This window comes from Triturus cristatus, chromosome 3_1 (genome assembly GCF_964204655.1).
Source record: "Triturus cristatus chromosome 3_1, aTriCri1.1, whole genome shotgun sequence".
Lineage (NCBI taxonomy): Eukaryota > Metazoa > Chordata > Amphibia > Caudata > Salamandridae > Triturus > Triturus cristatus.
In genome coordinates, this window is record NC_140583.1 from 847509439 (window position 1) to 847532493 (window position 23055).

A 23055-nucleotide genomic window follows, 5' to 3' on the forward strand; every position below is an offset into this window, starting at 1 on the left:
AAAAAAAAAAAAGAAAAAGCAGACTTGCAGCGTGCCGCATTTTTTACCATCGCTCTTTATATGAATTGGACCGTGTGGCTCGGGATCGTTTTATATCCTTCTCACCCATCACTCATTTAACTCATCCTACTGATTAATCCTTTTTCACTTGTTTGCTATGTTACAAAACATAGCAATATCTAGAGTTTTTAAAATCCTGCTCATCAGTTTATCATGTTAGGGCTGCACATGACCATAGAAAAGAAGGGAGTTTAGTTGCCCTAGCTGCACTTCTATGTTTAATTTTTAAGTGATTATGTAGAATCCCTGCAATCTAGTATCCACAGTTGAAGACAACATCCAATTAGTAGAATCAGAGATATGCAATTTAAAAGATTTTAGATAAATTCTGCGCCTAAGAGCACAAAGCGCCGCTCTCAGTTATCCGGTTGTGCCAGACCCGGGGGTAAGGCACAATTTGCCGCATCCACAATGATGGAGCCCTGGCTGGATACAGGTTAGTTCAGCTGAAAAAGTTACCTTCTCAAAGTCCGGCTCAGAGTCCAGTTTGCGATGGAGGCGGTCTCGAGGAACAGGAAAAGCATCGCAAATAGTGATCTCTGTGGTGTGAAGAGTAGGCTGGGCATTGCGGATGGTCATCGCTGTAGTGCGGAGCTCCTGTTGGGCATTGTGGACGATCGTTGCTGAAGCTTCGCATTGGCAGTCACTGCAGGCTGTTGATGCTGTAACAAGAATTGCAGACCTTGCATTGCCGGTCATCGCAGGCGGTCACTGTAGTGCCAAGCGTCTGGCTCTCCGGAGCTTCGCATTGGCGATTGGTGTGAGCGGCAAGATCTCGGTGTAAACAAGCCTGTTCGCGGTCAGGAAGAGCTCAGAACTTCTGTTTTTCTCCTTTTTCCTCAGGGAATGCACTCTGAAGCCAACTAAGGGCCCGACCTGGCGATGTGCCTGTTGGGGATCAGGGACACACTCCAGCAGGGCTCAGGCAAGTCCAGGCATGTTCAGTGGCAACAAGTCAGTTGAGCAGTTGTTTGAAGACCTCTGGAGCTTGTGTCTCTGCAGCTCAGAACAGGAGGTCAGCCAGCTGATCCTTGGAGTCACTCTACCTGGGATGAAGGGAGCAGGTCTAGTCTTCCTTCTCAGAGAGCAGGGCAGGCCTCAAGCAGCAGGCAGTCATCTGGCTGCAGAGAAGTCCTTCTTCTGTATCTGCAGGTTCAGAAGTGCACTGAAGAGTGGGTCTGAGGGTCCTATTTTTATTCCCAGTGCCAGCTTTGAAGTGGAAGAAACTGCTGGATCTTTCCCCCCACAGATGGTTCTGGAGTTTCCTTCCTACCTGCCCTGGTCTCAGGATGTCTAGGGTGACAAATGGCTAATATCACATCCTTTGTGAGTGCACTGAGGCAGCTCCTTTGACATGTAAGTAGGGCTGTGAACAACTCCGCCCCTCTAGTCCAGGAAGGGAGGCCATCGTACCAACACCTAGTTCCCCTTTGTGTCTCTGTCTGGGAGGACTACACAAAGTCCAGCTGCCAACACTACCTAATCATGTTACCCAGGATATAGGCTGCAGGCACCAAATGGTTGGAACAAGAACATGCCAACTTTCTAGAAGTAGGAAAACGAGGTACCGCTATTGAGCGGACCCAACTGCTGCACAGCTTAAAGGAGAAAATTCTCAGACCAACTTTTCAGTACGCTGAATGTTCACACTAAACCAAGTGATCCAAATTAAACCAACAATTAGTCATGTTCATCCATAATCTGTGTATTTGTTTGCAATCAATCAGGAGACAAATAGATACCACTGGATACTTTATTCGCATTTTCAAAACGCTTTCAGTAGCCAATCCAAGCTTAACATGAGCGTGTGCAATCAGTCATTTTTCATTATCAGACTTTAAATGTCACCCAATGCATTTCGAACCTCTCTGGTTCTTCGTCAGGGGTCGCTGTAAAACATTAAAAAGATGCGCTTAGCTGACCACTCTAAAATATAACCAACCCGATACTTAAAGGAAACTAGGAACCATACCCCAAACAAATCACCTCCCTACACCACCCTTGCTGTAATCCCGCCAACTGAACAATGTGAAACCTACCGAAAAACAAAATTATACAAAATATAATAGTGAATCCTACATCTAATTCGTACCCAAAGAACTGTAATACCCCATGAACTCTCCCTTGCCCTTTCGCAACTGAACTAGAGGCCCTAATCTATCAGCGAAATCAACTTGACCCCTATTTACCTTGTAAAAGCCTGAACGGACGTTACGATCTTTTCATGTCTACTCCCGTGCTCCAAAGCAGATCAAACTCAAGACTCGCTCCCTCCCCACTTTTAAATCACTCCCACAGGTGTGCTGAATGTGCTCATGTGACTACCCGATTTAGAGGAGAACGAATTCTATGCGAAAACAAACATTACTACATAACCCACAATGCTTTGCCCCTGCTGTACATTGACCAAACTTGGTCCACCAATAATCGTGAAACAGCAAACTAAATGACTCTACATGCTTTCAACAGTGTTAAGCCTAAATGTGAAGTGTATTAAAAAAAACGTGCTTATACAACATAACATTGCCTAAAAAATAATAAGAACAATAATATAATCATTTATAATTGTCCCAAAAAATAATAATAATCATAGAGTGATCGAGTCCACCATCCTTTCCAGTCCAAGAAAAAATCCTGTATTATTTATCCAGTTATCTCTGATTGTTATAGACATTCCATTGTCTCCAGAGTGATGCTCATTGTCGTGATTCAATTTTTCTTTTCATTCTCTGAAACCTGTGGGGTGCAAACGCTTGTTGGACGATAAATTGCACAAGCATATGAGTTTTGAGTAGCGGATGCACACCTTCCCTTGTCTTCTTATTTTAATTGTTGCTGAAACTGCCAATGTATCTGCGTGCAAGCAGTACTGTGAATCGTCCCATCACAGTGTTTAATCAAGATGCAGGAAAACGAGGTACCGCTATTGAGCGGACCCAATTGCTGCACAGTTTAAAGGAGAAAATTCTCAGACCAACTTTTCAGTACGCTGAATGTTCACACTAAACCAAGTGATCCAAATTAAACCAACAATTAGTCATGTTCATCCATAATCTGTGTATTTGTTTGCAATCAATCAGGAGACAAATAGATACCACTGGATACTTTATTCGCATTTTCAAAACGCTTTCAGTAGCCAATCCAAGCTTAACATGAGCGTGTGCAATCAGTCATTTTTCATTATCAGACTTTGAATGTCACCCAATGCATTTCGAACCTCTCTGGTTCTTCGTCAGGGGTCGCTGTAAAACATTAAAAAGATGCGCTTAGCTGACCACTCTAAAATATAACCAACCCGATACTTAAAGGAAACTAGGAACCATACCCCAAACAAATCACCTCCCTACACCACCCTCGCTGTACTCCCGCCAACTGAACAATGTGAAACCTATCAAAAAAACAAAATTATACAAAATATAATAGTGAATCCTACATCTAATTCGTACCCAAAGAACTGTAATACCCCATGAACTCTCCCTTGCCCTTTCGCAACTGAACTAGAGGCCCTAATCTATCAGCGAAATCAACTTGACCCCTATTTACCTTGTAAAAGCCTGAACGGACGTTACGATCTTTTCACGTCTACTCCCGTGCTCCAAAGCAGATCAAACTCAAGACTCGCTCCCTCCCCACTTTTAAACCACTCCCACAGGTGTGCTGAATGTGCTCATGTGACTACCCGATTTAGAGGAGAACGAATTCCTTTAAGTATCGGGTTGGTTATATTTTAGAGTGGTCAGCTAAGCGCATCTTTTTAATGTTTTACAGCGACCCCTGACGAAGAACCAGAGAGGTTCGAAAGGCATTGGGTGACATTTAAAGTCTGATTATGAAAAATGACTGATTGCACACGCTCATGTTAAGCTTGGATTGGCTACTGAAAGCGTTTTGAAAATGCGAATAAAGTATCCAGTGGAATCTATTTGTCTCCTGATTGATTGCAAACAAATACACAGATTATGGATGAACATGACTAATTGTTGGTTTAATTTGGATCACTTGGTTTAGTGTGAACATTCAGCGTACTGAAAAGTTGGTCTGAGAATTTTCTCCTTTAAGCTGTGCAGCAGTTGGGTTCGCTCAATAGCGGTACCTCGTTTTCCTGCATCTTGATTAAACACTGTGATGGGACGATTCACAGTACTGCTTGCACGCAGATACATTGGCAGTTTCAGCAACAATTAAAATAAGAAGACAAGGGAAGGTGTGCATCCGCTACTCAAAACTCATAAACTTTCTAGAAGTGGCATTTTCAGAATTGCGCCTTAAAATCCAACTTTACCATTACAGAGGATTTTAAATTACAATTTTATAGTCTCCAAACATGCTATTTCTACCTGTTCCCAAACAAAAGTTATTGAAAAACGAATTTGGGAGTTTTTCACTACCAGGACATGTAAAACTTAAAAACACACTGTACCGCTTAGATACAATGCACCCTACCCTATGGGCTGCTTAAGGACTACCTTAGGAGTGACTTATATGTACTAAAAAGGGAATTTCAGGCCTGGCAAAAGGTTTACTGTAAGTGAAGTGTGTTGCGCACACCCTTTGTATATGATAATGAATCAACTATTGTGTAGTAGAACCTGTAGCTAGCTTGTCTAATTTTTACTGCGTTTATGAAAGTTTAGCGCGCTGGACAGGAATGAGGCTGCCGCCCTCGTAACATGATAATTAATATGGCAAGTGTACTCTGTCACTTGAAACCTGGCCGCACAGCTGAAAAGTCAGTTCAGCATTCCTGAACAAAACAATTAACAACAATATCTCACAATTGAAATGTGTAAAAAAGCCTTTACACTTATTGTTTATTACAATGGATAATATGCCCCTTTTTCAAAATTATTTTTTTATGAAAACAAAAATAAACTGAATCCATATAATATTGTTTGACAACATTTAAAGAATGACAGTACAGATTTTGTACTTGTTTAACAAAGAAAACAGTCCTTCTTTTGAGGAGATGTTATTCGTGCTCAATGCATTTTGGGAAGAAGAGTCCTTCTTCACGGGTCACTGTAAAATAATCAGCAATTTCGTTATTCTTACAGCATGTTGGAACGCCATACTATACTACATACTTGGTGGGTATGACTTAAAAATATATAACTTTTGGAAAAATGCAACAAATATGAGAAGAGGTGTTTTAGCACTCATCTCTCCCTTTGGACCTAGTGATCCATTTAAGAATGTTTACTCATTTAGCCGGTCTCAAAAGCTCCTTCATAACACAGTTATGACTGCTGGCAGCTAAGCAGTTAACAGCCTCACTCTCTGTTGAGAAGGCCATTTTCGACCAGCCTGTATGACTTAATAGAATGTGGAGTATGTAGGAGTTAGATCTGACAGCCTTAGGGTGGTTTTCCCCCAAATTCTATGCCGGAATTCGTTTTTGTTGACCTTAGGACTCTGTACACCTTACCACTACTAACCAGTGCGAAAGTGCTCTGATTCTGTTAATAGGTCTGTGAATAAGTCTATAGTTCACGTCCTGTAACCTTCAAACTTGTATTTTAATCAGTAGTTATTGTTTGCCATTAATTGCATAACACATTTCTAATATTGATGTTTTTTTAAATGGTAAACCTTTAACAACATGCAAGCTGAATTGTTGGCAGATACCACAATCAGGGAAGAAAGAACATGGAATAAATCAATATTTAAAGTATCTTTTGTTCACCTCTAACCACTTAACTGCTAGACTGCAACAATGCATCCGTTCATTCGGTGAAATTGAATGAATGAAAAAATGGTTAGAAGAAAACCTATGCATTTTTTAAATGTGCCCTGATAATGAGTTTAAGTATAGTGGTTATTTGAGCAACTCTGAATTTCAGGTTGCCTATAATACCATGTGATTCAGAGGGCATTTTGCAAGATGTATTACATGCACGCATGCTTACATGTGAAAGACAAAAATATAGAGAAATTAAATTTGTAATAACAGATGTTCTCCTATTCTGTGTTCTCACGCTCCTCCCAAAAAAATGCAGTACCCGACATGTGAGGGTATGCATATTGCCCGTGACAAGAAAGGGCTAAAAAAACAACAAGGAAGCATCAAGATTTTTCCTTTTAAATTCACCCATTCGGGCCATGTGGCTTGCTGCAGTATTTGGACCCAGCCGGTGCCCAGAGAAACCTACCAACCCCAGACAGTTCTGAAAAATGGACTCCCAAGATTGGGTTGTTTGTGAGGATTCCACTATGCTTTCTTACTCAGAATGCTCTGCAAACTACCAACTTTGGCTAAGATCATAGATTTTTCACAGATTTCTATGATTGAAAGTTCAGGAAGGTGTAGAGATCCTCATAATTCCTACCACCAAGTGTTTTCACACTTCTCCAGATAAATCTGATACCCCACATGTGTGGGTGGGCCTATACCGGCAATAGGAACCGGTCAAAACGTAGACCATGTGACATCAGTGAGGTCTTCACATGGTTAAAGTTTTGGTCCAGTCCCATTACATGCGTTGGGTCCACCCTCATAAGGGATACAGTTTTTCAGTTGAGAGAAGTGTGGGAACGCAGGGTCGATAACTTTGGCCACTCGCTCGAAGTACCTGCGTTTTCTTTTGCAGAAATATGGGAAAATAGTCATACTAGCCCAATGTTTGACATTCACAGAGCAGTTTGGGTAAGAAAACATGCAGGTATCTACACAAGACACACTACCCTGGATTCCCTTGGACTTTAAGTTTCTGAAATTCCCAGGGTTGGTAGGATTCCTGGTTTCCAGGTAAACCAGAGCCCAAATAGTGCAGCCATTCACCATGGTAAGCGAGAGAAAATTGGGATTTCTATGGGGTAGATATGAAATATAGGCTGTCTGTGGAGGTAAACCCCCATTCTGCCTCCCCATAAGGGCAGAAGTACTTGCTGGTGCTCAGGGTTTGGGGCCCGATAGCAAGATGGCACAGGACCCCACACCATTTCTTTCTCTCTTTTTTGCACAGGTAGTCCGGTGGTCTTTCAGCCCATTAGGTGGGCTGATTGGGATGTTTACTAGGGGTGTCAGAAAGCCCACCAGATCGTAAGGGAAAAATGTGGGAAACAAAATGGGATGCAGGGTTTGACCATACTGGTACTGCACTGCCTGCCCCACCCCTAGTACCAGACATTCTTTCTATCACCTGGCGGAAGCAGAAGGAAGGAGTTAAAGACCTCTCTACTGGACCATGTCAAACCTACATCCAAAAGAATCCAAATTTCCTTATGCCTGCCATTGGAATGGCTGCAGTATTCCGGCTATATGCATCAGGTTTGCAAAAAGAGTGGGCTTTAGGGGTAGGGCCTGTTTATCCAGATTTCCTTTTGCTTGTCATTGGAATGTCTGCAGTATTCCGTCTGTATGCATCAGGTTTGCAGAAAGAGTGAGCTTTAGGGGTAGGGCATGATGATAGGGCATGACGGCCCTCACCCCATTCTTTTATCTAAAAATAAATCGGCACTTGGTGCCTAGTTAGCTCTCTGCCCTTCTCCCCCCCCACCCCAGAGGGTCGAAACATAGAAGGTCTTGGGACTAGAGGTGGGGGATGCAACCTATTGTCAGGAAGGCCCAGCCCTACTCCATTCTTTTACCTACAAATAAATCAGTCCTTGATGTCTAGTGGGCTTTCTGCATCTCCTTCTTCACCCCCATCCCTGGAAGGGTAGATTTGGGGTAGATATGATCATTTTCCCCTAACTGGGGTAGGAATATTATAAGCCATTTAGGGCTAGTGGTATAGTCTGCTGCCAGTTTGGGCCGGCCTTCACTCCACTTTATTTCTTGATAATAGTGGGTTTTCTGGAGCAGCGATCCCTAAACAGGTATCTACTTAGGAGATGTAGCAGTGGAAAGGGGAAAATCTCCCCTTTCTAATGATACCTCACCCTTGGTCATCAGTGTCCAGGGAGCTTGCCTGTATCCCTGAGCACCAAACACAGAAAAAAGTGAAAGACCGAACGGCTAGTCAGGGGGTCGGGTGTGCTGACTCGGGCTGCCGGTACAGCTCTTCCCCAACAGCCCATCCTGTAAATATAAAACTGGATTCCCTTAAGTGGGAAGAAGAAACATTCACACCCTCCACACTAGGGCGGTGTTGTGGAGGAAATTAACTTTTCATCCTCAGGCACCAGAGGTTAACATATATGCCTTGTCAAACAAAAATCTACCAAAGGTTTGTCACACAGGAAGCAGGGACTGCTACTGATGAATGCAAATATATTGCAGTATGACAGTTTATCTTAAGATACTGGCTGGTCTCTTATCTATGGTGTAATCACATGCTGCAACAGGATGTAGCATTCCTCAAAAATAACCTGTTTTGGAGATCTGCATGACCTTGTTCCTGTTGGCTTTAACACATCATTAGTTGACAATTTAGGCTCAATAAACACCTGACACTTTTCACGTTGTATTTCATATCCCTCTCTAATCTTTCTCATCAGTGTTTGAGAAACATTTGCAAATTGTGTCTGCCCACATGTCTCTTGAATGAGCCTGTGTCACGATAGATTCCACAGGAGTGAAGATGCACTCCCCAAACTCCCCGAAAAGAGCATCTGGCGGTTAAATGGAGAGACTCCGCCACAGATAACTTCCTCCGAAAAGTAGGAGGATTGATTAAAAGAGTGACCACCACTCTTCCCCAATTTGAGGGACTGGCAACGTTCTTGGAGTACGACAGGACACATAGAGAGCTGCAAGGAAATAAGAAGACCTGTTATCCTTAAATCTAAAATTAATAATATCCCTTGATATTGTGGTACTGCATGTCAACTCCAAGAAAATAGAAATCCACTCACCAGCCAACGAGTTCCAAAATGGTCTTCTCGTGGACGAGAAAGAGGAGTTACAGTCACTCCCCTTGAGGGTGCAGGAGTCTTGTGCCACACTATGGCAGTAGTAGAAATGAAAGATTGTCCGTCTTTAAACAAATAGGCGGCTGCTCCAAAATGTATAGAGGCAAAGCAAAAAAAGAAAAAGAGGGTCCTTCAGTCTGTGACAACCAATTAGGAACAGAGTTATCAGTGTTCTCAAAAATGGCTGAGAAGAGTGTCAAGAAACTGCGAGAAAATGAGGGAAATCTCGTTCACAGCTGTGTAAACGGAGCACCTGGGAAACGTGTGTTCGGACTGTAATTGAACAACCACACGCTCTGAAGCAGAGTGTTCCGCAATCGTTGAAGCGACAAGCCCTGGAGTGTAGGAGAAGTGATGGCTCACGCGGTAAGAGTCCAGCAGCATAGGCGGGGTATGTGCTGAAGGGCAAGAGGGCGGAGTGAAATGTCCCTGTACAAAATATGCGCTTGCCGGGCTCATTGACAGACAGGAGCGCGGGGAATGGAGGAATTCAAGGACACGAGCGTCGGCTTCTGAAAAGAAGTCGCAAAGATGCAGTGAAGGAAGAGTCCACGCCAAAGACACGGTCAGGGTACAAAATGTTGTCGAGGATCAAGTAACAAAGTAACAGGTCTTTCGGCGTCTTGACAAAAAAAGGGGCGAAGTCACAGAATCATGCAATGGTTTGTTACGGACACGTCACTATAAACACAGGGGGCGTGTCAGAAGAGATACACAGTGTTTGCTAACACCTCGCGTAGTAAGGGTTCGTCTGAAAAGATCAGTCCGTCTCAGAATCGGCATGCACCACCACAATCTTGTCCCCGGTCCCAAGATACAGTCCAAGAGGCCTGAGTCCTGACAGTTCTCCCACCCAAAGGTCTACTTAAGGGGTGGGGTTTTGAAGGATGGAGTGCATGGAATCTGCGTACCAAAACAGGGGCATGAACGTTCTCAGCTGGCTCCCAGGATCTATCTTCTGGGGAATATCCCACCCAGTCTATGAGATACTGTAATTTACCCCTGTACCTTCGGGAGTCTAGGATGCGTTTTTCCTCATACTCCTTCTCCCCTTCCGCTATAACAGGTGGAGGGGGTTCTTCTGGTTCGAAGGAGGGGTTATATTTCTTCAGTAATGAACTGTGAAACACCAGATGTATGCGCATTTCGGGGGGGCAGTTGTAATTTTAATGTAACTAGTTAACACCTTTTGTACTAGATAAGGACCTATAAATCGGGACTGTAACTTTCTTGGGTCTTCTAATCATAGGTTTCTAGTAGACAACCACACCTTCTCTCTTATCTCATAGGTAGGCTCAGGGCGACGGTGTTTGTCTGCCTGCTGTTTCATCGCTTCTTTGGCTCGTTGTAACTCCTTTTTGGCAGTCTCCCATGTGGACAAAAGAGATTCATGGTGAGCTTTACCTGTGGGGATATTCTCCACAATAGAGGGCAGAGAGAAGGGGAGAATTCTGGGATGGTGTACGTGAGAGAAATAAAAAGGAGAGATTCCAGTAGAAGATTGTGTTGTTATAAGCAAACTCAGCTAGTGAAATGGCATTTACCCAGTCGCTGGTAATGGTGGTTAATAAACATCGTAAAAATTGTTTGACGGTTTGGTTAGTTCTTTCAGTCTGGCCATCAGTCTGTCTGTGGATAATCTATGGTCAATTCCAAGGGCAGTGCATATTCCTTGCCAAAATGTGGACACAAATTGCACCTCTCTATCTGATATAATGATGGAAGGGAGTCCATGTAAGCGAAGTATTTGTTCTAGGAATACATACACTAGCTCTCTACAGGAGGGAATCTTTTTTTAGAGCGATAAAATGGGCCAGTTTGGTGAGCATGTCTACTACCACAAATATTGTTTTGTACCCCTGACTACGGGAAAGATCTGTGATAAAATCCATACTAATGGAATGCCAAGATAAGGGTGGAACAGGTGTAGTTCTTAGCAATCCAGCAGGGGCACAATGCAAATATTTTTGTCTAGCACAGACCAGACAGGAGTTAACAAAGGTGGTTACGTCTTAAGTCATCCCCTCCCACCAAAACCATCTCTGACAGGTCTGCACAGTCTTTTCTCCTCCGGGATGCCCTGCAAGGGAACTATTGTGGCACCATTTTATTATTTGGACCTGTAATGCAGAAGTGGGTATATACAACTTGTTTTCATGGTAGTATAACCCCTCTTTAACATGGTTTACAGGATCTCTTTCCCATTGAGCTGCAGGAATTTCAGAACAAGACTATTAACTTTTCCAGGAATATCGACGGTTGGACATCCCTAAGGTCCCCAACTCCAATGAATTTATTGCTCGGTATGATAGGAGGATGGATATCTGGAGTAGTTGTTTTTTCTAGACCATATCTAGATAGTGCATCAGCTTTCCCATGTTGTGGCCCGGGATGATAAGTAATAACAAAATCGTACTAACTAAAAAATGAGACCCATCTCATTTGTCGGGGTGTTAGGGCTCAAGCTGATCGGAAGAACTGTAGGTTTCTGTGGTCTGAATAAATGGTGATGGTGTGTGGAGTACCCAAAAGAAAATGTCTCCATTCCTGTAGGGCTAATTTAATTACCAGTAGCTCCCGCTCTCCTATAGTGTTGTTCTTCTCTGCGGGTAGCAGAGTCTTTGAGAAATATGCCACCGGATGCAACCGCCCTGTGTCTCGAACCCTTTGTGACAACACCCCTCCCACTGCGTGCTGAGAAGCATCAGCTTCTACGTAGAAGGGTTGTGTGTTATCGGCGTGCTTGATAATAGGTGCTGTAGTAAATCTCTCTTTCATTGTTAGGAAGAACTGTTCTGCTTCTTCAGACCATACAAATGGGACATCTTTATGGAGTGGTCGGGTGATGGGAGAAAGTATGTCAGAGAAATGGTCTATAAACCTGCAATAAAAGTTAGCGAATCCTATAAAGGACTGCACTTCCTGTACAGAGCTGGGACTGGGCCATTTCACTAGGGCTTCTATTTTCTTTGGATCCATGTGAACCCCTTTTGGAGTGATTACAAAACCAAGAAAATCCACCTGGGTATGAAAGGAGCTTTTATCTAGCTTGGCAAACAATTGGTTTTCTTTCAGTTTTTGTAATATCTTTTTTACATGTACAACATGTTCTTGTTCTGATTGAGAGTATATAAAAATGTCATCAATATAGACGATGACGAATACATCTAGCTATTCTCTCAGAATCTCATTAACAAAAAACTGAAGGCAGCAGGGGCATTGCAGAGGCCGAACGGCATCACACAATATATATAAAGACCGAATTTGGTACAAAATGCGGTCTTCCACTCGTCTTCCTCTTTTATCCTGAACAGATGATAGGCTCCTCTAAGATCAATTTTAGTGAATATTTTCGCTCCCCTCACTTGGTCCAGCAAGACCGAAATAAGAGGAAGGGGATACTTATTCTTCACGGTTACCTTATTAAGGGCGCGATAATCTAAACAAGCGCGCAACCCTCCTTCTCTTTTGGGGATAAAAAATAAAGGAGAGGAGGCAGGGGAGGTGGAGTATCTGATAGATCCCTTCTCTAGCATTTCATCTATATATTTTCTCAAATACTCAGTCTCAGGTGCTGTCAGGGCATATGTACGACTGACCGGTAGTTCCGCTCCAGATATGAGATAGATCCGACAGTCGTAACTGCGGTGAGGAGGCAAAGCTGTAACTTTTGCTTCATCAAAGACTTCATGGAATTCCTCATATATAACTGGAAGACTTGGCGTGTCAACTATTGTATTCAAGGCACAGTATACTGGATTGTTCCACTGACTGGCTTCTTTATAACAGTGCAGCATACTATGGTGAGATTTTAGGGTCACCGTACGGGAGGTCCAATCAATGTGGGGATTGTGTTTTTGCAACCATGGAACACCAAGAATGGTGCCAAAATTGGGCGTAAAATTGGGCGTATCAATGAGATTGAACTTAAGTGATTCTAAATGCCCATTACCACAAACCATAACCATCTGCAGGGTCTGATAGGTGATCAACCCTGAGGAAAGCTCAGTACCATCTACCACTCTCACCGGTTCAGAACTGAATCCCTAATTCCTGGGCCAACCTGATGTCAAGGAAGTTCCCAGTGGCGCCAGAATCTAATAAGATGGCTAAGTGTTTCCTATTTTGAGAGGAGATAACCAATGTAACAAACAGGGTAAACTATTTGGATATCAGGGTGTTATTTACCAAGTTTTTGGAGACCTTAGAGGTCACAACACTTGAAGAACCGGTCTCTTGTTTCTCCAAGTGTTCTAGTTTCCCAAGGAGGATGCACAAGATTCACTGCTTGCAATGCTCTTAGAGGCAGCATGGGGTTTTACAGGACAATCTCTGGCATAGTGTCCTCCTTTTCCACAATATAAACAAAGGTTGTGTTGTCTTCTCTTTTCCTTTTCTTCTGTTGATAGCGGTCCTTTAATACCGCCTAGCTGCATGGGTTCACACACATCTTTGGAGTCTTTAATCTCCTTTTTCTCTGTTCTGACCATTAGAAATCTAGAAGGGACACTACCGGATTTTTCGCCTTTTCCTTCGCTCAGTCCAGCTTAACCACTAAGTCAACAAACACAGGGCAATCTTCTGGAGGGTCTACGATTTGGGACAAAAGATCCTTCAGCTCATGACATAACCCCCGGTAAAAAAGAGATGTTCTTTTCTCTTCCAGCCAATGTGTTTCTGCTACCAGTCTATTAAAACTGGTGATGTATGAGAGTAGATCCTTAGATCCTTGTCTTAAGTTTAGAAGAGCATTATCGCTGGCCTGCATGAAGGTATGTTTGGAAAAAAGACTTCTCATCTTTTCATGGAACAAGGTGAAATCATATAATAAAGGATCATTGTTCTCGACCAAAGGTACTGCCCAATCAGCAGCATTACCTACTGGATACAAAATAACAAAAGCGCCCTTGGCTGCATCATCAGGGAAAGCTGCTGCTTTACATACAAATTGGAGGTGACATTGGTTCATAAAAACGCTGAATTTTGCGCTATCACCATTGAATCTCTCAGGCATAGCTAGGGGAACAGGACTAGGTGTATGTACCGTAAAGTGAACAGAAGGGATACTTCCTTCCCTCCTTGTGGCAGCACCAGCATTATGAGAAGGCACCAAGAAATGAGCAGGTTGTATATAACTTCTCTTGTTCTTTTGTGTAGCGCCTGGGGCCCTAATGTGCAGATGGGTCTGTGCCTTAATCTGAACGAATTCGGTATGTAGGCGTTGATTTTCTGACCTTAATCTCTCTACCTCTGCCTGTAGATCTACTAATGCCACTGCAAGTTCTTCTACTGAGGGACTTTGTAAGGCAGTTTGTAGTGAAGTGTCTAAAGGGGCACTAGCTCCGTCTGGGTTCATCTTTGCTCGGGTGGAATATAATTCTTGGGCTTGGCTTTCTGTCGGCCCACAAGTCTCTTGAATGTGCCTGTGTCACGATAGATTCCACAGTAGCGAAGATGCACTCCCCACACTCCCCGAAAACAGCGTCTGGCGATTACATGAAGAGACCCCGCCACATATAACTGCCTCTGATAAGTAGGGGGATTGATTAATGGAGTGACCACCACTATTCCCCAATTTGAGGGACTGGTAACGTTCTTGGAGTACGACAGGTCACAAAGAGAGCTGCAAGGAAATAAGAAGACCTGTTATCCTTAAATCGAAAATTACCAATATCCCTTGATATTGTGGTACTGCATGTCAACTCCAAGAAAATAGAAATCCACTCACCAGCCAACGAGTTCCAAAATGGTCTCCTCGTGGACGAGAAGGAGGAGTTACAGTCACTCCCCTTGAGGGTGCAGGAGTCTTGTACCACACTATGGCAGTAGTAGAAATGAAAGATTGTCCGTCTTTAAACAAATAAGCGGCTGCTCCAAAATTTGTAGAGGCAAAGCAAAAAAAGAAGATGAAGGTCCTTCAGTCTGTGATAACCAATTAGGAACAGCATTATCAGTGTTCTCAAAAACGGCTGAGAAGAGTGTCAGGAAACTGTGAGAAAATCAGGGAAATCTCTTTCACACCTGTGTAAACGGAGCACACAGGAAACCTGTGTTCTGACGGGAAACAGCCATTACAACGCCGCTGTTTCCCCGCAATGCCATTACATAGCAAGTGTAACAACGCATGCGATATAACAACGCGTAGCCATTACTATGCGTGTTTTTACATCGCATGCGCAGTTACAGCGCTGCGATGTAATGCCGATCCACCTCGTTGTGAAGAAACCGAGGCTCTTCTGTTTCCTCACAACAACGTGCACTGGCCCTCAACGTGAAGCAGGAACCGGGAGCAGAGACGTCGACGCTGGAGAGGAAACACGAGGAAAGAGAGGTAAGGGTGATTGTGCTTGGGGTGGGAGTAGTGTGGGTAGTGGTTTAGGGTAGTGTTGTAGTGTTTTAGGGTTTAGGGTAGTGTAGTGGTGTTTGGGTAGTGTAGGGGGTCGTGCTAGGTGTAGTGTTTTAGGGTTAGGGGTAGTGTAGGGGTGGGAGTAGTGTGGGTAGTGGTTTAGGGTAGTGTTGTAGTGTCAGTGTTTTAGGGTTTAGGGTAGTGTAGGGGTGGGAGTAGTGTAGAGTTTTAGGGTTTAGGGTAGTGTTGTAGTGTTTGTGTAGTGTAGTGTTTTAGGGTTTAGGGTAGTGTTGTAGTGTTTGTGTAGTGTTTTAGGTTTTATGGAGTGTTGAAGTGTTTGTATAGGGTTTAGGGTAGTGCTGTAGTGTTTTAGGGTTTAAGGTAGTGTTTGTGTAGTGTTTTAGGGTTTAGGGTAGTGTTGTAGTGTTTGTGTAGTGTAGTGTTTTAGGGTTTTAGGGGGTGTTGGGGGGGTCGTGCAGGGTAGTGTAGTGTTATTGTAGGGAGAGGACTGGGTGTCGGGGGAGGGTTGTGCAGGGGTAGGGTAGAGTCACTTACCTTGCAAACTTTAACCACGAGTATAGTTTTACAATGCATGCCTTTGCGTTGTAATTAGCAAGACCAACTTGGGTTTTGACTTATATAGCAGCAAGGCCAAGTCAAAGTAATCAAAAATATAACAAAAGGAGGTGCCAATGCTGCACTGCACTTTCAGACACAATTAAACAAATGAACTGACTTAAACAAATCCATTTTGTCCATTATATGGTTGATTTTAATCAAATATATTTTAGGCAAATTTTTCTTATTATTTTGCACGGTTGTATTTTAAATGATTCAATAATATACAAACAAAATCAAAAAAACCACATACAGAATTACTTTACAATTATTTACATTTACATAAACACGTAAACATATCCATACAACTTACATACCTCAAACGATCAGACAATAGACAACATCCGATTAGAAATTTACATTATATACAAAAAGATAGGGCATCAATGAATAACACTTATACTTCTTGAATAACCTATTTAAAGAATATTTTATTATGTTGAAGGCGAAGACGAGTCAAAGAGAGGTCTACGCGTTTCGAATCCCTTCACCGGGGATTCTCATCAGGACCAGAAATATCTGGGGGGCAGAAACATATACAGAGCTGAATTAGACCATTAGACCTACACATGGCAGTTGTTTAAAACAAAGGTTGCTAATTTCCAAAGGTGGAGCCTTACCTAAACTTTGCAGTAAGACAACCGCAAATGAAACAGGTGGTGGTGAGCCTGCGGTAGAACATATCTATAGGCGGCAAAAAGTAGAGAAAGCAGTGTTTTAGAGTAGAGAAAGAGCAGAGCAGCAGCCTACATCTAATCTCAACGCTAATGTGCCAACAAATTCATGGGACCAACTTACAGGTAGTTTTCAGAGATGACTCATATCGACGTCCGTGGCTCCTCAATCAGCCAGGGCGGAAAAATAATGCTTCTGTCTCGGAGATTCGAGGGTAGCGACTCGGTGATATTTCGGCCGGTCACTGCATCAGAGAACAAAGACATATTCAGTAGGCAATCCGAAATGTTGAACTGGAGAGACGAACGCGTGTTTCCCAGCCTCCTCCAAGGACGGAATTACCTTATCAATCTTCTTTTTAGAGCGCCCTTGGGTCCCAGCTGCACCGTGCACGAGGGCCTGTGTTTGAGTGATACTACTATCGCCATTTTGTAATTCTTGGACGGAGGCCAATCAAAGGCAAGTGCCTCAAGGGATTATGGGAGTTGTAGTTTGGTCGCGATTATGTGGAAGGAACGACACAAATTATTAAAGACATCTTGCCACACCTATACGGGGGGCAGATGAATAAACCCATTTTTACATCGTGCGCTTTTCTTGACTTAATAACTCGTAGATACCGCACAGTGATTGGTTTTCTGGTCCAGCAAACAGGGAGTTTCTCTGTTAGAGAGGGTGTCGACAGGTGTGTCACGCTCATAGATGATTACAGTCCATGGGGACAAGCAGCGTGTTCGAGATGCGACCCGTATTGATAAAAGGCATGCCTGGCTGACTCGAGAGAGAAAGATATGCTTACAGATTAAAAATTTCTGATAGCTCATTCAGACCAGCCACTGACGTATTGAACTTAATAATGAGCATCGCTTCTCTCCTCACTAACTTGGCGTCAAGGTCGCCACCTCGGATATCCTGTGTGACTTTTGAAATTACAGTCCATCTAACGTCTCTTTCAGTGTGATTTTTGTTAAGCCAATGGTTCACCAACGGGGCATTAGGTACGTTCTTGCGGATCCTAGATTTGTGCTGTTGTATCCTTGTCTTTATCTCTTGGTTAGTTTTCCCAATATATAATTTGTCGCAAGGGCACAATATTCCGTACACTACAAATTTTGTCTTGCAATTTGAGAAGGAGTCATGTTTCCAATTCACCCCCTTGTGGGTGAAAAAATTCCCTTCGATTGTGGAGTCACAACAGACACATGTCCCGCATTTGTGATGTCCTTGTATTGGAGGCAGATTCAACAAACTTCTCAGATCTTGACTTTTGGTTTTTGGCAGTGCAGCTCTGACTAGCTGGTTGGCTATGCTCTTATCTTTTTTAAAAGCAAATAACGGTGTCTCTTTTAGTGACACATCCAGTTCTTTAATCAAATGCCAATTTTGAGAGATGGTCTTTTTTAGCCAGTTCGACGTTGGTCCATAAGTTGATACGCAGACAATCCTGTTGGTTTTAGATTTAGCCTTTCTCTCCAGAAGTGATTCACGTGGAGTCCACCAAGCACGTTTGATTGCCTTCTTTAGGAGTTTTTTAGGGTATCCTCTCTGGAGTAAGTTGTTCTTTAGATTTTCGGCATGGTGTAGGTATTCATCCTTAAAGCTATAATTCCGTCGAATTCGCAAGAATTGGCCGTACGGCAGGTTATCTTTTAAGCTGCGAGGATGATTACTGGAGTAGTGTAACGCTTTATTCCTGTCCGTTTTTTTCTTGTAGAGTGTAGTCACTAGGCTGCCATTGTTGGGATAGATTTCCACATCCAAAAAAGGGATCTTATGTTTAGAGAAGTTCAAGCTGAATTTTATGTCAGCCGTTCTGTTGTTTAACCAGTTGACAAATTCATAGAGTTGGATTTCATCACCAGTCCATGTCAGGAACACATCGTCGATATATCGGACCCAGTTCGTGATATAGGTTGAAAAAGGGTTGTTGTTGTAGACAAATTGATCCTCATACTTAGACATAAACAAAATTGCCAGCTCTGGGGCAAAAGGACACCCCATCGCAACACCTTTGGTTTGCAGAAAATAATCTTCTTTAAAACAAAAGTAGTTGTTTTTGAGGGCAAATGTGGCTAATTCCATAATGAAATTCGTAGGGACCTTTTCGGGTTTAGGTCTACTGTTGAGGAATGACTCCAGGACCGCCAAACCCTCATCTTGTGGGATCTCTGTATAGAGTGAGGTGACATCCAATGTTGCTAGAAGATGGACATTTTCCTCAAAAATCATATCGTTAAGTTTGGCCAAAAAATCTGTGGTGTCTTGTATATATGATTTAACATCCTTCATAAAAGGCTTGAGAAAAAAGTCAACGAATTTGGATATTGATTCATTTAACGATTCGCACCCCGAGACTATCGGACGTCCTGGGGGGTTACTCTGATCCTTATGAACTTTTGGAAGTACATAAAAGATTGGTATCCTTGGATTTTTGTTCCTTAAAAAATCGTATTCCTTTTTACCAAGAAATCCTTGGTCAAAGCCTTTTTGTAGAATGTTAAAAAGTTTGCCTTGCATTTCAGTGGTGGGGTCCTTGGTGAGTTTCCGATAGCAATGTACATTTGAGAGTTGTCTCATTACTTCCATGGTGTACCGTTCGGTGGCCCAGATGACAATTGAACCACCTTTATCGGCTTGCTTAATCACTATAGATTGGTCGTTTTTGAGTGAGGTCAGTGCTTCTTTTTGCGCTTTCGTTATGTTGGATTTAACGAATCTCTTCCTTTTATTTTCTGCTTCGTTAATAGCCGATAACACAACTTTCTCAAAAAGGATAACTTGTTTAAATGGATTTGTTTAAGTCAGTTCATTTGTTTAATTGTGTCTGAAAGTGCAGTGCAGCATTGGCACCTCCTTTTGTTATATTTTTGATTACTTTGACTTGGCCTTGCTGCTATATAAGTCAAAACCCAAGTTGGTCTTGCTAGTTGTCTGGCGGGTGCACACCCGCGAGGTTTTTTCTTTGGACACTCATTGAGTCTCACTGATTGTGAAGGGCGCTTCACATATGATTAGTAGCAATCGATTGCGGGTATTATCTTTCACGGTATGTCTCGGCTGAGACGGTTCTAAACAGGTGTGTTTAGTTATTGCTTGTATTCACTTGGTTGTTGCCTTTCACTTTTGGAGACTTCCTCTTTCCTTTATTCTATTTTTCTTACTTTATCATGTCCTCTAGTGACACATTCGCATATAGCGAGGAGCATATACAGAAGCTGATCAATGACCCCCCATCTTTTTCTTCAGCTGCATTAAGTACAACAGCGAAAATTAATAACGAATCTGATAAACTTATCAGATTAAAGAAAAAACAAATTAGGACAGACCTACACGGGCATTTTCTAATTGAACACCTGCGAGCTGGAACTATCCCAGGTGGCCTTCAAATACGGAACGTTCCGGTAATTTTTACAGAAGACCCTATCTATAAAAAAGGCTACAGTCAGATCGAAACAAAATGTAGCAGAGATCTAATGGTGCTAACTGTGGAAACAGCTCCAAGACTCTCAAAACAGCAGTTGGAGGAAATTGGCATCCTTGAGAATGAAATAAAATCTAACCAACTAATTACGGACGCAAAGGCATTGCTTGAAAAGGTTGATAAGGATATTCTAGAGTTTAAGGATTTCACAATCAATCAAAAGAGTACCCAGTTTGAGAAGGATAAGAAGTCCTTCTCATTGGAGAAAGTTTATCCCTACCTCCAATTGGACTTTTACACCAGACCAGAATCACGTCGATTCTTATCGGACTTTCAAGGGAGATCGAGGTAAAAATTCATCACCTTTTCAGACACCACATCCTCCTCAAGTGGGAGTGATACGGATAACATCAATTTAAGCGGCGATTCGAATAGGCGCGGCAACTTTCAACAGAATTACCAATCGAATTTTCAACAACCGTCTTTTTTAGGACGGGGCCGTCAAAAACAACGAGGCAGAGCAAGATACACCAATCAGCCATGGGAAATGTCCACGAGACGCCAAAATTACAAGAACTAAACACCCAAGTGGCTCTGCCCCGGCGGGAATCACAGATACAGATCAGCTCACCAATTTTCAATCTTTCAGATAAAACATTGACACAGGATGAACTGGGAGTATTGGAAAAAGGTCTATCTTTTGTGCCATCCAAAACAACAAATTTCGTCCAACTAAAGACGGAATTCATTGAATTTTGTCGCAAAATACGGTTAATCACGTTTTTTTCGGGTAACCCTGTCGAACAGAATAGTGAAACAACAGGCCTGAGGAAAAAATCTATTTTTTGCCCCCCGTCCTCTAAAACACCTAAGGAAGTTATCCTTTTTGAGAAAGTTGTGTTATCGGCTATTAACGAAGCAGAAAATAAAAGGAAGAGATTCGTTAAATCCAACATAACGAAAGCGCAAAAAGAAGCACTGACCTCACTCAAAAACGACCAATCTATAGTGATTAAGCAAGCCGATAAAGGTGGTTCAATTGTCATCTGGGCCACCGAACGGTACACCATGGAAGTAATGAGACAACTCTCAAATGTACATTGCTATCGGAAACTCACCAAGGACCCCACCACTGAAATGCAAGGCAAACTTTTTAACATTCTACAAAAAGGCTTTGACCAAGGATTTCTTGGTAAAAAGGAATATGATTTTTTAAGGAACAAAAATCCAAGGATACCAATCTTTTATGTACTTCCAAAAGTTCATAAGGATCAGAGTAACCCCCCAGGACGTCCGATAGTCTCGGGGTGCGAATCGTTAAATGAATCAATATCCAAATTCGTTGACTTTTTTCTCAAGCCTTTTATGAAGGATGTTAAATCATATATACAAGACACCACAGATTTTTTGGCCAAACTTAACGATATGATTTTTGAGGAAAATGTCCATCTTCTAGCAACATTGGATGTCACCTCACTCTATACAGAGATCCCACAAGATGAGGGTTTGGCGGTCCTGGAGTCATTCCTCAACAGTAGACCTAAACCTGAAAAGGTCCCTACGAATTTCATTATGGAATTAGCCACATTTGCCCTCAAAAACAACTACTTTTGTTTTAAAGAAGATTTCAAATCAAATCAAATGATCTTTATTCGGATATATAAAAGACATCCATAAAAGTACATAAAAATTATTACATATATTCTTGTACAAAGTGCAAAGTCAAAGTGTGGATGTGCAAAGGATACATCTAAGACTAGCTGGCCAGGTTCAGTTTGTTCACATCAGAAGCTCAATAAATACATCTTTAAAATCCATAAAAAGAACATCCCAATGAATAATTTAAAAAGTTAAGATATGTGTTCAACACATATTGTCGTACGCCTAAAATGCAGAAATGCAACATACGATAATATACAAGCCGTTGTACAAAAATCTAAAATAATAGACATAATTCAAATCGTGTTCATTGAGGCACGGGAGCGGACAGCAGTTCGGAGAAAATGACTGACTCTATAAATTACATCGTCATTGCTTAGTGTCCGCAAAGTTCTAAAGGCCTCTTTAAAATCTGTCAGTGCATTGGTTTTAAAATAAGAGATGAGAAAATATTTAGTATATTTTTTATAGAAGCCACAGAATAATGTAAAATGCATCAAATTTTGCTTGCCACCTTGGTTACATGGACAGTATAAGTCTTTTAAGTTGTGGGAATAACCTAGGGGGAAACAAAGTAAATTTACCACGCTCCCATCCCTAAATCTAAACAACAGGCTCCTGTCCCATCTGCCCAATACCTTACACAAATAACCTTGGGGTTTGGTTGATGGCCTAGTACAATGTTCTTGTATGTGTAGGTACCCAAGGATGGCTGGCTTTCTAAATTCAATATTTTCTCTATTTAATCGATATAGGTCGAATAAGGCCCTTTTCACTATAAGCTTGTGTGATGAATTTATTGTGTCAGGTGCTGAAAAGAGATGCCCCATTTCAATACTTTCTAGGCTCGCCTGTACCGCTTTAAGCCAAGCAATGCAATTTACCCGCTCACATTTTAAACAATCTATGATTATATCGCGGGTCAATGAGGCGGCTTGGTTACGCCAAATTTTTAACCAGAATAGAGCGGGTCTTGATTTTATAAAGTCCTCTATATAGGGGAGGTTCAATTCTCTGTGACATATGTATGACGGAGCCGAGAAGACTCCCCCCAGTACCTTCCTACAGAACTTATTTTCTTCTACCTGAAGATTGGTGCAGCTCGAGTAACCCCACACCTCGGCGCCATACGTTCCTGTAGGGACGCACTGGGTTTTATAGATTTTTAGTAAAGATAAAGTGACCTCAGCGTGCCTTGGTTGGCGTAAAGTAATTAAGGAATTAATAGCTTTACCCAATTTGTTCCTCCCTCTGGCAACATGTGGTTGCCAGGATCCAAAGTCAGAAAACAACAGGCCCAAATAAGGGAAAGTGCAAGTGCTATCTAGGGTATTATTCCCTGCCATTATATGTCGGATTTTGTGTTTCTTTGGCCCGCAGGACATTATATAGGATTTTTTAAAATTTGTGCATAGGTCCAGGT

General features: G+C 42.3%; 1 protein-coding gene across 1 annotated transcript in view; it reads left to right on the plus strand.

Annotated features, from left to right (window-relative positions):
• ATF2 (activating transcription factor 2) overlaps positions 1–23055 on the plus strand; it is a 443302-nt gene that overhangs the window by 389366 nt on the left and 30881 nt on the right. The window lies entirely within an intron of this gene.